Source organism: Sebastes umbrosus, chromosome 24 (assembly GCF_015220745.1).
Source record: "Sebastes umbrosus isolate fSebUmb1 chromosome 24, fSebUmb1.pri, whole genome shotgun sequence".
In the NCBI taxonomy this organism is placed as follows: domain Eukaryota; kingdom Metazoa; phylum Chordata; class Actinopteri; order Perciformes; family Sebastidae; genus Sebastes; species Sebastes umbrosus.
The window spans coordinates 1718452-1733839 of NC_051292.1; the positions used below are offsets into that span (position 1 = coordinate 1718452).

The following is a 15388-nucleotide window of genomic DNA, read 5'->3' on the forward strand; positions in this document are numbered from 1 at the left end:
TCTTTGTTGAATATTACATCAGCAACCACATGCTCTTATTGTGATTTGTAAATAAAGTGGCTTCAGCTATATTTCAATAGATTTGCATCCTGTCGAGACTCACGCAGCAGCACGACGCAGATTTGTTCTTTTATGGCAAAACAAGCCATAGTTTCAAAGTTGGAGGTTGTTTTATTCATGTAGCTTCCAGACGCAGACAGAGGAGTGTGCTGGAAGCTCTCTGGCATGGCGGGAAGTCAAGCGAGGAGAGATAAGGGCTGTATAGAGCAGCGGGAGAACATCAGTTGGGGAAAAATAGTTGAACAGTAACCACAGGACGCACCGCCGGAGACAAATATTTCATCAGAAAAGTTCCTAGATACAGGCTGGAGGAGACTCAGTGTGCTTGTGAACGCACCCCGCCCTCAGTTTGTCTTCGCCTCGCCTCGACACTGCGAGCTGGTAAATATGTGTTTTCCTCCGCAGTGATTGGAGATGGCTGGAATAAATCATTGTGGCTTCTAAAAGCAAATACATATCTGTTGCTCAGCGTATTGACAATGTGGAGAGACTGGAGAATAAATAAAGAGGAAAAGGGAGGAAATGAAGGCGGCCGCCCAATCATGACGCCTGCTTAAGACCTCATTGCTTCTGAGTGCTACTTTACTGTTGCCGTATTTTGACTGAAATCTTAATGCAATGAGGATTAAAGGGATTACAACATAATCTTGAATAATCCAAAGTGCCACGGACGGAGGAGCGCTTGTAATAACGGCGTAAAACCCGTCCGGAGGTCTGACAACATTGTCAGTCACGGCAAGGATTAAATATTTGCGGGAAAAACTTTCGACTAATGCCCGCAAACCATCGTGGGGGGAAAAAAGCACGGAGGCCAGAAGGCAATTTAGTAATTTAAGAGACATATAGCACCTCTGTAAGTGCTGGCCAGCCTGCTGCCAGGACAAAGCCCAGGCAGACGAGGGGGGGACGCGCTTTTTAAGCAGATTTACTCCCCCAATTTTTGTTTTTGATCAATGCTCAGGCAGGTTCATTACACATGTAAAGCATGGCGGAGAAAATGTTCTCACAACCAAGAATCAATTCTTATTAGGTTTACCCAAATGCCATCAACATGTCCATTAGCTTTCCCATTAATTTATATTTTTTTCCTCAAGAGCAGCGCTTCCTTGTGTATTTTAAGGATTATGTAAAGCATCACCAGAAATGATCTTTTCAGCTAAATAACCCATATTCATCGATGTGAACCTGCCTTTAATTACAACCCTTCACTCAATAACAGCAACGCTAAGATCTGTTTGGGAGGCACATTAGTGGGGTTTGATGCAGACCTTGCCTGGATGCTGATTGAAGTCGTATTGACGCTTAACTCCTCTCCAACAAACCAAACCCTTAACTTAACTCAATGAATATAAATAGAGTGCAAGGAAAAGCTTTTAGAAACAGAATCTACATTTAGTGTACAGGAATCTGTCTCCGTGAAGGAGCAGCAACGATTGAAATAGTGACAAGACCGACCGAACATGACTCATATAGCGTATATATGATAAATCGGCTTCATATTGAATATTCAATCACTGTGTGCATTCAGGCAGCAACACATTGTGGCTGCTGAGGAAGAGGAGGAGAGAGCGTTTGCATCGGATCAGTCATTTTGTGTTACTGCTATCGGCTCTGAACATGGATGAGAATACAGAAGAAATATCAAGCTTCATATTTAAGAGGCATGTATCTGGATATATTCTACTTCTTCTACAGCGTATTAAGGCCATTGTAGGTTAAAAATAGTCATAATATTTAGAGAACAAACTCCTGAATTCCCAAGATTAAAGTCATAAATTTACCAGAAAAAAACTTGGATATTCTCTGAGATTAAAATGGCAAAATTACAAGAACAAAATTCACAAATTTGCGAGATTATAAAGTCCTACATTTATAAGAATGACTTTACAATCTTGCAAATTTGTGAGTTTTTTCTAATATATTTGTCTCCTTAATATCAGAGAATATCAGAGCTGTTTTCTCATAAATTTATGACTATATAATCCTGCAAATGTTTGAGTTTTTTCTCGTAAATTTGCCACTTAATGTCTCAGACATTATCAGAGTTTTTTCCTCGTAAATTTATGACTTTACAACATTGCAAATTTGCAATTTTTTTTATCTTAAATTTGTCACTTTAATCTCAGAGAATATCCACGTTTTTTTTTTGTAAATTTCTTACTTCAATCTCGGAGATCATTCTCAGAATATAACCCCTCCCCCGGCTCCGTAATTAATATTTTTTTACTTACTAACATGCCGTCGTACATTTTGATTAAATTGCAAGAAAAACTCAGAACTCCATTCATAAATTATGCAAAATGAATAACTAATTTCTTCATTTCGGAAGGATTTAAGTGTCCTCTACCTTCAATAGTTTTACAAAGCTGCACCTGAGAAGCAAACGTCATAAACAGACGGTCTAACTGTCTCCGTCGTTTGTTATTTGAATCCTCTTTTGATTGTTGCTGTATAAAAACTGTTTATCGATGAAAGTCTATTTTCTGACAGTGTGCAGAAATAACAAGGAATATCTGTGGTTCTAACTTGAGTTTGTGAAGAAGCAGGTTTACAACATGAAGGTCACAATGAAGGTCAACAGGTTCTCCAAAAAGTCACAGAGGTGACGTCTTGAAAGTTGAAATAATTCGCTTGTAAAATTCAAAGCTGCCGTCAGCCGACCGCGGTGTTACATGGTCACATGTTCCTGCTCCGTGTCAATGAGGACGCCCTCTGACTCAACCTGCTGCTGCCCCGCTGCCCTTGAGCAAGGCTTTTGACCCCAGGCTGCTGTGTGTCCGGCAGCAGAGGACTGGCCGGCTTCCAGCTGGAATAAACAGCACGAGATGAAAATACTGATGTGCCTTCAACCCTCGGATGATTTGATGCTTTTAAAACTGACTTTACATCAGAGAGAAGTTTGGATTATTAGACACTTCAAAAGGAAATACTTTTATATATCTTTTAACTTGATGAGCCGGGGTGCTCTGAGCGTTGCATATTTACACGGATGCATTTACATTGCAGTCAGTACAGACTACACGGCGTACAAATGACACGCCAAAGACAAGAACGGTGTTGTTATGGCACGTGAAATGCCTTGCGAATTGTCGTGTCATTCATACGCTTTTTCGTGCGACCGGGCTGCTATATTCATCAGCAGTTTTCTCACTTATTGAGATAAATCTGTTGCCGTGCATCTCCATCTTCAGATCAGTTGTCATGGAGATGGATGCTGATAAAGGCAGATATAATTGTTGATAAATATATTAATGGTCTTTAATCTGCTTGCAACTACTTTAAGTGTTATAAAGCATTTATTAAGTGTTTTTATAATACTTATAAATGCTAAATAAGGGGGAGGGGTGGTAAAATGAAGTGTTACCACGGATTAAAATACAGACCTGCCCTTTAAAGTCTGCCTTTTTTACATGCTGGCTCACACATTTCCTCTGTAATCTCACCCACAGTGCTGCCACCCAGTGCAGACTGCCGTCAACAGCAGCCGTCTCTCTGCAGCCAGCCACTCACTTCCTGTCATGGAAACAGATAACACCCTGGACATGTGTTTTAGTTAGCAACAAGAAGACTGTTTTATAAGCAGCCACTTTACACCAACTCCTCATTTCTCTGAGAAAAGGAGGGAAAAAAGCTGCCAGGCGCTACAGACAGTTTATTTTTTCTGCCTATAAGCCATAATGAGGTTGTGCCCTGGGGAATCAGTCGAGCGGAATGTTATTAATGCCTCAAAAAAGGAGGAAAAAATCCTCGGCACCTTCTGCGGCCGTGGCATAAAGGCAGGAAAAGACTGTCAAACAATTAAAGTGAAGTGAATTCCCTGAGATGGAGGGGGAACGGAGAGAGGGAAAGAAAAAAGAAAAACAAGTGGACAGGCCTGGAAACGGGTGTGAGGACGAGGAGAGAAAACGATGAGCTCAGCTTTAGTTTAATCAGCGGTGTGAAAGCTATCTAAAGACCTGGATGTTTTTCCTCTGAGGGTGCACAAGAGGTCAGGAGTCACTACATTTAACTCTGTGTCCAACTGTCTCTTATCACCTGCCTTGCAAGTCAATCATACTTGTTAGTCTCCCGTCTGCTCCCCCAGTACAGTATGTGTTAAAACACACTTTGTATCCTCATAGCTGCTGAAACCAAAGGCCAATCAGGACGTTACACAACATTTTAAAACAAATCTACGCTTTCATATTTCTACATACAGTACTATGTATATCAACATCCTGCTGCATCTTTGAAATCCAAAATCATCTGTAGGTGCAACTTGTATTTGTGCATCCGAGTCTATGAGTCTTTCTGCAAACATTTGATCAAGCCACGATACAAAAACCGCCACAACGCAAATGCAAAAGCCACAACGTGAATGCAAGAGCCACAACACTGTTTGTATTCGTTCGACCCTTCTCAGCCACAATACTTCCTCCTGCAATCTGCAGCGTGCACGACTGAGACAACAGGTAGCAGATTACGAGAGAGGAAAGAAGCACGCGTGTGCATGTGAAATCGGTAAAGTAAGATCCGATGGGGAGCAGCTAAGTCACTTGCTCGCCCTGCAATGGAGGTGATAGATCCATAAATGTGTAAGCTCATATCTTCTTCTAAGTTTTCACCTTCATTCTGTTTAATTCACGTTCATTCATTTTAATTCCACATCATGACATTTCACCAAAAAGCTCAAGCAGGCAGGGTCTTGCTCAAGGGCACGTCAGCAGGGATGGACACCGAGGACACATTTAAATTGGCCTTCAGCAGCTGAAATCCAATCTTCTGTGTCCCGTCCCTGTAGGCCGTGTTAGAGCCACAGAGCTACAATACAGAGGTGTGTGACACATTTTCATCTCCATTCAAAGAAACCAGATTCAATCTGCTCAGTTCCATCCTCCCGGCCCGGCCTCCATTGTTTCTCCTGATGTGTCAGGGCGACATCCTCGGCGGAAGACGCTGTCACCGTCAAAGCTCGGTGGCCCCGACGGGTCGAGACCCCGCGAGCGCCGCACCTCATTGTCTGTCCTCACCTTTGTGTCTTTGTGTCTTCATGGACTGTCGCGTCGGCGGGTTGTTCAGACGTGACCGCTCGACAAACGCAGTTCCCACAGGAAGTCAAGAGGGGGGAGAAAAGATGCAGGGGAAGCATATCAAACGAGGAGAGGTGAGCGCCTGTGACACTTCAGCAGCTGAACTGCAGCTGGTGGGTTTAAAAAAAGAAAAGAGAGTCTCTGTCTCCAGCATACAGTACCACAGCCTATTTGAGCTATTGTAGGTACAATAAATAAATATAATTACGGAGCTGGGGGGGATATTGCAAGAAAAACCTCAGAATTTACAAGAAACAATTTGGATATTTATTATTATTAAGTTTATAAAGTCATAAATTTGATTGATTTTACTTGAAAGGCCAGGTAGCAATAAATAACAGCCTTTTTGATCCTCCTTAAATTCAGCTTGTTGTCTCTCTCGCAGTCCCTCCATCTGTATCTAAAACTCAGTCAGGTGGTCAGATGTGGTAGAAAACTGCATTCATCTGCATCCAAAGCAGAGCACAAACTAGGCCAAAGACAACAGTCACTGAAGTGAATTTTGTCCTGAGCGCTCTTGTTTTGAGGATCCGTACTGGGGCCTCGCTCGTCACACCCATCACCTCTGATATGCTGACAATCCCCTCATTAATTTGAACAGTGCAGCCGGGTTTGAAACACGAGAACCCTTCAGCCATTTCCCTAATGGTCTGCGAGCCGGCCGACCCGGGCGCAGCCGAGCGCTCGCCTCCGTGGCGGAGCAGGGATGGTGTTAGAGGTCCTTTCACTGCGAGCTGAGCAGCCATGATGGCTAACCACCACACCAGAGGCCCCTTTGTTTCGCTTTTTTCTCACCCCAACACTTTACAAACAGCTACGCCTGTCACAGTCCGACATCAGGGTTCAGTGGTCTGTCAACATTTACCAGCAGATAAAGACAGAGAGGGGAGAAATCTCAGCCCTGGAGAGCACGGCGCTCCGTCCACACACTGTATGTCTGAGAGAGAAAGAGTGTGTGAAAAGATACAGCGCCAGTACTTATGTGTCTTTTCTCAGTGACAGCAGCCAAACAGAGAACACTCAAGCGGCGAGGAAGACGGCGAGTACATTAGAGCCCCCCGTCGATGAAAAGTGACGATGTAGAGGTCTGACAAAGAGGAGTGGATCGCGCCTCCCCCGGGCTCCGAGCGAGCTGCATCTCCTTCTTGGCCCTGTGGGTCTGTTGCTCTGTTTAGAGGAGAAGAGGGCTATCACAGGCTTCGCCGGCTTAGATGTGTCTGAGACAGAAGCCGGGGCAAAGATTCGGTTCGAGTTCGCCCCGACTAATAAACAACGAGGGGATTCGACAGCACAAAACAAGCTTTGAAACAGTCGGGGAGCGAGGACGCAGCATTGAGGGGGGTTTTCATCTATTTCCAACTAATGATCTACCTACAAGAACATACATTTCTTCACTGTCACTGTTTGCTGGGAAATTTGTTTGCTAATTGGTCCACAGATGACGAAGAGCTCAACTCTTTCTCTGAAGTTTGTCAAAGCAAAACACAAATATCTGCTTCAAACGGCGCACTTTACACCGCCGCCCCGCTGTCGAGGTTCAGAGAATGATTCAAGGGGAAACGGTCATAATTAGGTCGCACTGAATGAAACGTACATATCAAAATGTGAGCTGGAGATGATGCCGATAGAAATGCCCAAAACAAGAAACGTATTGAATCGAGCTGAAGGGACTCAACTTTGTGTCAACAGTTTGGCCTTTGACATGACGATGCCTCCGTGCAAGAAGAAAGTTAAACAGAACTACTGACAGATTGAAGGAGAAGTACACATGGACATGTAGGCTGTATACGTGTGGGTCTGCAGATGAATATTGATGTGTGTATGTGTTAAATCTGTACATGTGGAAGGGTGCATGCCTCTTTTCGTGCATATGCATATACAGTACAGTACATGTATTGAAAAACTAGAAAAGGCTGTTAGGTACAAATATCTGGAAGGTTTTGTACACACTGTTATATTGCATTTTCCAAATTAAAAGGGGGAACCACAAAACTGCACTGGTTATTTTTACACAAATAGTGAAGAGAAAGGATGAATGTTAATTCATGTTAATTCAAATGTTAATGTAGGAGAAGAGGAGGCAGGACGCAGCAGGGCTGATGGGTAACGTGGTCTTAAATAGGAGAAAACAAACACTACTGTTGGCACGAGGAAGTGTTTTTTTAAACGCAGTAACTTCTTATTGATGCAGCTCAGGTATCATTAATTCCTCCATTATGTGGGTTCTTTTTAAGCCATTTTCCCTTGATTATCATTCAACATGTCTTCAATGAGCAGCATTGTATTGTAAATTACAGGATCTTATCAGTTTAAGCACACCACTTTGTTTCCTAAATGTCACCTAATATCAGAGTGAAGCTCTTCAGACACTTACGGTACTCGGAGGAGGCGTGTGAGGTGCAGGTCACATGATTTAAGTAGTCTCCCCCATCATCTTCTGGTTTCCACATATGTGTCACCTGTCGGTGCAATTACAGTCGTCCGCAGGCCAGTCGATCCGGCCTGACTGCAGAAGACAAAAAGGCATCCGTCATCGCCGGTTGGCTGCGGTGTCGCGGTCGCTGCGATGTCACGGAGCTGACGTGACGGAGGTTCCTCTCCCTGCAGCGAGAACAAGACAGAGAATATCAGGACCGGTTAATTATTAACTCAAATATCCAGTTTGATCCTTCTGATTCTGAAACTACATGGCAGATATTTGGGAAATCATCACAGGGAATCATCCACTTGTCCTCACTCATCATGCTCCAGACTTAACCTTTAATCCACTGGACATACATTTGACATAAAATGACAATAGAAACCTGAAAATGATCTAAACCTATATATATATATATATAACCTCACAGCTGTGAGATATTCCTGATTTCTGGTGTTACTCTGACTTTGCAGAGTAAAAACCAGAATCCAACAAACTCTGACACTGATAATAAAACTCAATCCTGGTTTGAATCAGCTAAATTAATCAGATGATTCAATAAACATGCTACTTTTTAAAAAGATCTCTGGAGTAAAAGGTGTCCTCAGACCTTACAGACTTAAGGCCAGATTTAAACAATCTATAGCGCATGGTCTATAGTGCATTTAGGGCATGTGCAACTCCACTTTTACTAGTTAAGTGGCGCATAATCTGGTCGGAAAGTGAGGCGTAAGAAGTTGTATTTAGTCTCTTAATTAATCATAGGTGTGTGGGCATAACATGAATTAAACCAATGTCATGTCCCATTCCCTTTAAAAGTCAGGTGCGCCTGCACTGGGCGCATCGCTATTTAAATGGTGGCTTCTGCAAATTGGAGAAGCGAGCGGTTTGCTGGAGGGAAAATGTTGTTTTTGAAAGGCTAAACAACAACAAATATGGATTGAAGCAGAATATAATATATAATAAATAAAAACCTAATCTAATTCTACGAATCGTATAATATAATTAATATTAGTGTAGATTTAGAATTTGAATTTCAACATTATGATTGAAGCATCGAACTATTCGGCACGGCCCGAGAGTTGTCTTATATTGATGAGTTTTATATGCTGTTTACTGATTAGGAGGGCACATTGTTTACTATTTGTCGCTGTTAATTGACAGGGGGTGCTGAATCCCGAGGCTGCATTACACACAGGCTTGTAACCGGGCAATGCTAGAGAGGTGGTGCATAACGTGCGAAGACAATAGCTTCAAAACACCCCAAACCGCAGAGGCGTTTGTGCACCGTCCACATGAGGCGTAAAAACAGCACTCATGGACTCATCATGACACATTTGGTTAAAAGATATATATGTGGGGAAAGCGTCTGATGTGTGACAGAGGATTTTGTGTTTTCCTTTATATAAATAAAACCATTTCCACCTTAAAATCAGTGCATGAAAATTCACCAGAATGAGTGTTTGACGCTGATGATGCATCTTACTATCCGAATAATGCAGCCTTTAAATAGCAGGAAAACACTGGGCCAGTGACTTTAGACCAGGTTTTTGTTGGTCAACGGCGCTTTCTGCTGCCTCAAGATCAGTATGCGCCAACACCCACATTTGCTACTTACACAACGAGGGCGCTGGGCGTGAAAATGACAACTGCGTCGGCCTGAAACTAGCAATGACAGTCGCGCTGTGCAACGGGTGTAAGATAAGGCCCTTAGATTTGAGCTTACTCAGTTTTTCTGAATTACTGTATGATTTAGTGGAGAGTTTCAGACTCCAATGATCGCCAAAATGCCAGTTAAAAAAAAGATATTTAGGTTTAGAGACACCACTATAGAAAGAGTATCCAGACATATGTGCCTTATGAATGCCGTTTCCCTCATACGGTCCCACTGTCAGCGGTATAATTTAGTGTCGGAGACGGAGCCGCTGTCTGAGCAGCTCAGTCAGCTGAACTCTGCTGGAATGTGATGGAGGAACCAGGTTGGGTTTCATGAGCAGGTGTCTGTTGTTTTTCTCCCTCGTGTTTCTCACACTGTTTCACCACCTGTTCTCATCTCCACTCCTTCCCAGGTTTTTTTTTCTCCTCTCTGTGAGGGCTTTACAGACCTCAGAGAACCGGGTGTGCATACATTTAGGTTGGACTATTACTGTATCAGGTAACGAGAGCAGGAGATGCATCGTTTTTACTTTTGAAAATAGATATATGCATTATTTTTCTGTCTCAATTAAGGATTCACATTAACACAGGGCCAACATACACTAAGCTGTTTCTCCTTTTAAAGAAAGAAAGGTCTTTTTTCTCAGTGCATTCTCAGGACAAGGATGAGTTTACAAACACAATCTGACATGCAGCAGTAAACATTTCTACTAATACAGCTTTGGAAAAGAAGATATTCAGGTCCAGTTCTAGTTTCATATTTGGAGCATTTACCCAAAAGCAAAATAAAATATGTGATGCTGTGATGCATTCAATGACCTGTACACCCAAATTGTTTATGAAAAGCTGAAGGTGTTTCAGTAAGGAAACATCTCAATGTCTTTAACTTACATAATACAAATATTCTAATCTAATCCCATAAAGTAGGGGTTCCCAACCTGGGGTCTGGGCCCCTCTTAGGGGGGCGCCAAAGATCACAGGGGGTGCGCCAGGATTTTTCGGATTTGCTCATGTATAACTAAAATAAAATCATAACAACACACTTACTGGTTAATTTATACAAAAAATAAAACTATTTAAAAATATATACAGTATATTTTTTTGCTACTTAGAAGCAAAATCTAAAGAAATATTCAGTTTCAATCCATATTTGTTGGTGTTTAGCTTAAAAAGCAACATTTTCACTGCGAAAATCGTCCAAAAAGCCTATTTGCTCTCCTGCTTGACGCATCTGTTTTAACGGGGCAGTCTAGCAGCAATCTAACAACACCATAAATTACATTTATTTAACCACAATAACAAAAATTTCGGCTATTTTGGCTCAAACACTATTATAGTAAAAAAACAGTTTTCGTCTCTGCGTCGTAGAAACCTGCCACTATGCTATTAATGTTGTAATATTGATTTCCATAACATCTACTGTAGATGAGGAGATATTTCTTGTATTTCTGGAAGAGACAGTGTTTCAGGTTATGACAGGAGATGGGGGAGTGAGAGCGAGGTGGAAGAAGAAGGGGAAAAAAAGCATTTGTGATTGTCGGCGTGTCCGCCAGTGTTCCCCCTCTCTGCTTCGACACACTTTTCCGTGTCGCGGGTGCGGCGTTACACTTGTCAATGTATTTGTTCAAGCAACTCGGCCGCCGGTCCCTGCGAGGGCTGTGCACCGCTGCCTCCTCTCTCCCCCACGTCTCTTTTTTAAAAAGCTGTGGCTCTTGCTTGAATGCTCTCTGTGTCCATGCCCAGTGCCCTAATCCAGGGCCTGCTCTTCCTCTAAGCAGGGAGTTAACTTAATCCCTCTCATTTAGGCAGCTGCACTGCCGGGGAACTATGGGAAAAAAAAAAAAGTTATAACTCTGTGACAGACACTTTCAGCTGTTGTGACGGCACCTCCCCGATTCAGCTGCCTTAACATGCAACTCTCACTCTCGGCCCGGTATTTTAATTTGGCTGTGAATAATGCATGCAGGGCGGTGAGCATGGAAAGCATAGAGGGAGGTATGCATGGCTGGGGTGATAGCTGTGTGACTGAAGACAGAGCAAGCTGTACAACACTGACTGGCATCTCTGTGCAGGACGAGCTGACTGCCAATAGTAAATATGCTGTGAATGTAAATGGTCATTCCCAAAGACACCAGCAGACATCAGTGTGACAGAGAGAGTCCCCTGTGATGAGGAAGTGATTGTTAAACACTTGAATCGTACGGATGCAACAGTCCGTCTTTAATTTCCTTAAAGCTCCTATGAGGAATTTTCATTTTGTGTTGATTTTGGCGGTCCCTGTGGACAAAAGCGGTAGTGTTTTCGAGCACCAAAGTCCCTTTAGAAAACCTCTCATTTGAGTGCAGCAGGGTCTGACAGACCTCCAGCCGGAGCTCTGACTGCAGGTGGAAGGCGGCAGCAAAGCTGGATCTGGGTCTGACCGCGGCAGGCTGGTCGCCGCTGGAGTCTGAGCGGAGTTTCTGGTGAACATGCATGATCTTTGTCTGATTTTGCACGAAATCAGACCCGGTGGCACCGATGACAAACATCGTCAACTAATCAACTATGGATCAATCTTTTCTTTGATGGTCTCGTTTACTTTGAGACTTTAAACTGAGACTGTTTCATCACCACTTAAAAGTTGCTCTTACCAAATTTGATTAGCTGAAAGATTGTTTAGAAGTGGGAAAAAAAAGAAAAATGTGCTTATTTTGTCTGGCCAACGAAGCTAAAAACCAAAGCGATATAATTATTATAATTATTACTAATGATCTCGTTGGAGAAGCTGGAACAAGAGCATGTCAGAGATTAATTTTCTGTAAACATTTCTGCATTTCTAAGCTTTTGACAACAGCTGACAAAAGCCACATCCAGTAACTGTTAACATGAAACACACCATGTTTTCTGGTGCTTTAACCTTTGCAGAGAGTATCAACTTTTTCTCCTCCCTATGAAACATCTTCACACCTCTGCACTTCACTATGTAGAACTTCTCATTAAAACGGCCGGCGGAGGTCAGAAAACACAATTTACTATTTCTGCAAACATCTGAGCTACTTATCCGTGAAATTTCCAACCTCACAAAGACAATTCAGAGAGCGTCAACTACGGTCAGCACAAGTAGCTGCCTCCTTTATCTTTCGCCCACATCTGGCTCTTCCAGCCTGCTGAACATGTGTAATGGGCCTCGATTAGAGCGTAGGACAGACACGGTAATAAGCTCTGGAACCTTGTCAAGAGAGAGGTCAAATCACAAGACAAATAAATAGGAAATTGCTCCCTGCGAGCCTTCTCACTGTCACCACTTGCTTGTTACCTTGAGCACTAAAAAGGTATTTACCCGCCTCCCTCCCCGCTGTTTAAACAGGCCGCCGCGCTGCTCTGTGGGGCTTAATTGCACTACGGTCTCAGGAGTTCACTTGGTGAAGTGCAGGTGCAGCATCCAAGAAAAATAATTGAACAAACAATTATAATGTGTTCCCACACTGCCGGTTACAGACGGAGCAGCTACAGGCAGTCCAAAATATATCACTGTAGGAGTGTTGAAATGCTGCAAAGATCTATGGAGGACTGGTGTGTATTCTGGCAGCGAGCGACCCTCCGTCCTGGGAAAGAATCTGAACCGTCCCTGCAAACATTCACAGCCTCTCCCGGTGTCTTTCCGTCCACGAAAACAAAAGGCAGCGTTCCTGTCTGCTGCACCTCGTGACAGGAAACAAACGCCACCTCAGGACATCAACACGTCCAGGGCCTCAGCGCCTCGGCGGTGGAAAAGATCCCAAACCCAAACACGCAGCAGAGACCCGACCGGCGCTTCGATGTGCTCGTCACTCGGCGGAGCTCTTTGTTTTCGGCTCGTCCCATTGTTCCTCTGATTGTTTTTGTTAGATGACACCCGGTACGTCTTCACTGTCACTGGATTATTATTACAGGACAGCTTCAGCTGGTGGAAAATGTTGAGCTTTAAGAAAACATCAGCAGAAGTAGATCATTGTCAGAATTAGTAAGGGGTTTTCTGCAAATACTGCAAATGTGAAAATGAGGGCCTCAGTGTCTTCCATACATTTCTTATCTGGTACCATTTGTCAGACTTTAGAGGTGCTGGTAGACAGATTTTGTGACCTTAGACAGAGCCAGGCTAACTGTTTCCCTCCGTATCCAGTCTTTATGCTAAGCTAACAGACATGAGAGTGGTATCAATCTTCAATCTTCTCATCTAACTCTCAGCCAGAGAGCAAAATCACTCTGTGATAATAAAATGTATTTAGAAGCAGCTTATTAATGATGAATTCACCTCATAAATCATACCACATGGCTCCGTTGCTGTGACGTTTTCTATAGAAACTCTTCCATCTTCTTTGCGTTTCCAAAAGCTTCTTGGAAATTCATGTTGGTACTAATCACAGACTGTACATAAGAAGTGGACATTACCCATTGGTTTGTGGACAGCCGTTTTGAAGCTTCGAGTTCGGCATTTTGTCAATCACAAGGTAGCCCCACCCTAAAGCATCCCCTGTTTATGGTCTGTAGGACTCTAAATGGGACCATAATTTACTAAATGAACATCATGCTGTATTGAAGAAGACTTGAAACTAGAGATTGAGACCATAAACTCATGTCTACAATGTTTACTAAGGTAATAAATCAAGAGAGAAGTAGGCTCATTTTCTCATAGACTTCTATCAGACTTCTTTTTGCAACCACAGGAGTCGCCCCCTGCTGGCTGTTAGAGAGAATGCAGGTTTAAGGCACTTAAGCGTTGGCTTCACTTCTCAGACGCGGGGTTGCTCACTGCTACTAATCCATACACGCCTTTACTTGTTTCTTCGTTTCTCTCTTTTACAAAATTGTTTGCAAGCAAGAAAAAGTTTAAAACTCTCATTTAAACATTTCTGAGCTCTCTGGAGGCCTTAACTTCTGAAACGGCAAAACATTTTAGACGGCACATTTGGGTTTTTTGCCACATTTTGGAAAAAGGAACACCAGGTTATGTGTTCAAACTGTTTTGGAAGCGAAATCTTCAAATGAATCAAGTTCTCGTTTGCTCAATCAATCTGATTTCCACTCCGCCGGCCTCCCCGAGGAATTCTTCTTCCATGCAGGAGGACTTCAGTTATGGCTGCTCTCTGTCTTCCTCTCCTCCTCTCGTTCTCCTCTCGCTGTTCTTCCAGAGATGCGTCGTTGTTGGCAGTGCTTATGTAATAACAGATGGAAGCTAGAAATTAACACGTCTTGCCTCTCTCGTTATTCTCCTCTCTCCATTTATTTTTAATGCTGTGAGCACGAGCGTCTCTCGTTCTCTCTGTCTGTCTCTCCCTGTGTGTGTGTGTGTGTGTGTGTGTGTGTGTGTGTGTGACCCCGGCAGGCCAGCAGCACCTGTCAGGAGTGTATCCACCGTGGTTGCGTGCCTAATTAGCACACAAGGAATTTGGTGGCACGAATCGCGCGGCATCGATGGGAAGAAAAGAGTGTGGGGTGCAATTAGGATTTGTTGGCATGTACAGAACACACAGTGAAGAATCAAACAAGAAGGAGGAGGAGGAGGAGGAGGAGGAGGAAGAGGAAGAGAGGTTGGGGTGCGTTGGTGTAGGAGTGGAGAGATGCATGTGTGGCCTGATATTACTCTACTGTACTTTTTTTTCTTCACTTTAAAAGATGGGAGAGAAGCGTTTGAATACTTAAAAAAATTTGACTTCTGTTCAAATTTGAAATTTGCTGAAATTTCACATATTGTAAAAATCAATGCTGTAAAATCCAAACAACTCACTCTGCATATGACAACAGAGAGTGAAAATGTATAGTTTAAGGACAGGTGGGGGCGACTGGACCTGGTTTCATTTCAATACGGAGTTAAAACTTGAAGCGAACATGGATCAAACTGTCAGTAGGGCTGCACAATTAATCGTGATCAAGACTTTGGCTAACCACAATTAAATGAACACGATCCACTATGATACTGGCGTTTAAAATGCTCCACTCACAGAAAGCTCTGCTGCATATCAAATCAAGCGCTTCCTAAACTAACAGCCAGTCACCACGGGGCGATAGTGAAGTTTTGGCTTCACTTTTTGGGGGCTGTGATGCCCAACTTTCCCGAATGTTGTGGCTGCAGTCCAAACTAGAGGAGTAAAATACTCTATATTACTTGCTTTGCCTGTCTGCTCTCTGTCATACGACAGAACAAATTGAAATGCACTGAATTCAG

The 15388-nt window shown here is 43.1% G+C and overlaps 1 long non-coding RNA gene across 1 annotated transcript in view; it reads right to left on the reverse strand.

The window, feature by feature from the left end:
- LOC119483672 overlaps positions 1-15388 on the reverse strand; it is a 77163-nt gene that overhangs the window by 26648 nt on the left and 35127 nt on the right. Inside the window, exon 5 of the long non-coding RNA XR_005205770.1 lies at positions 7504-7730. This is a non-coding gene — a long non-coding RNA (uncharacterized LOC119483672). The remainder of the gene's footprint in view (positions 1-7503; positions 7731-15388) is intronic.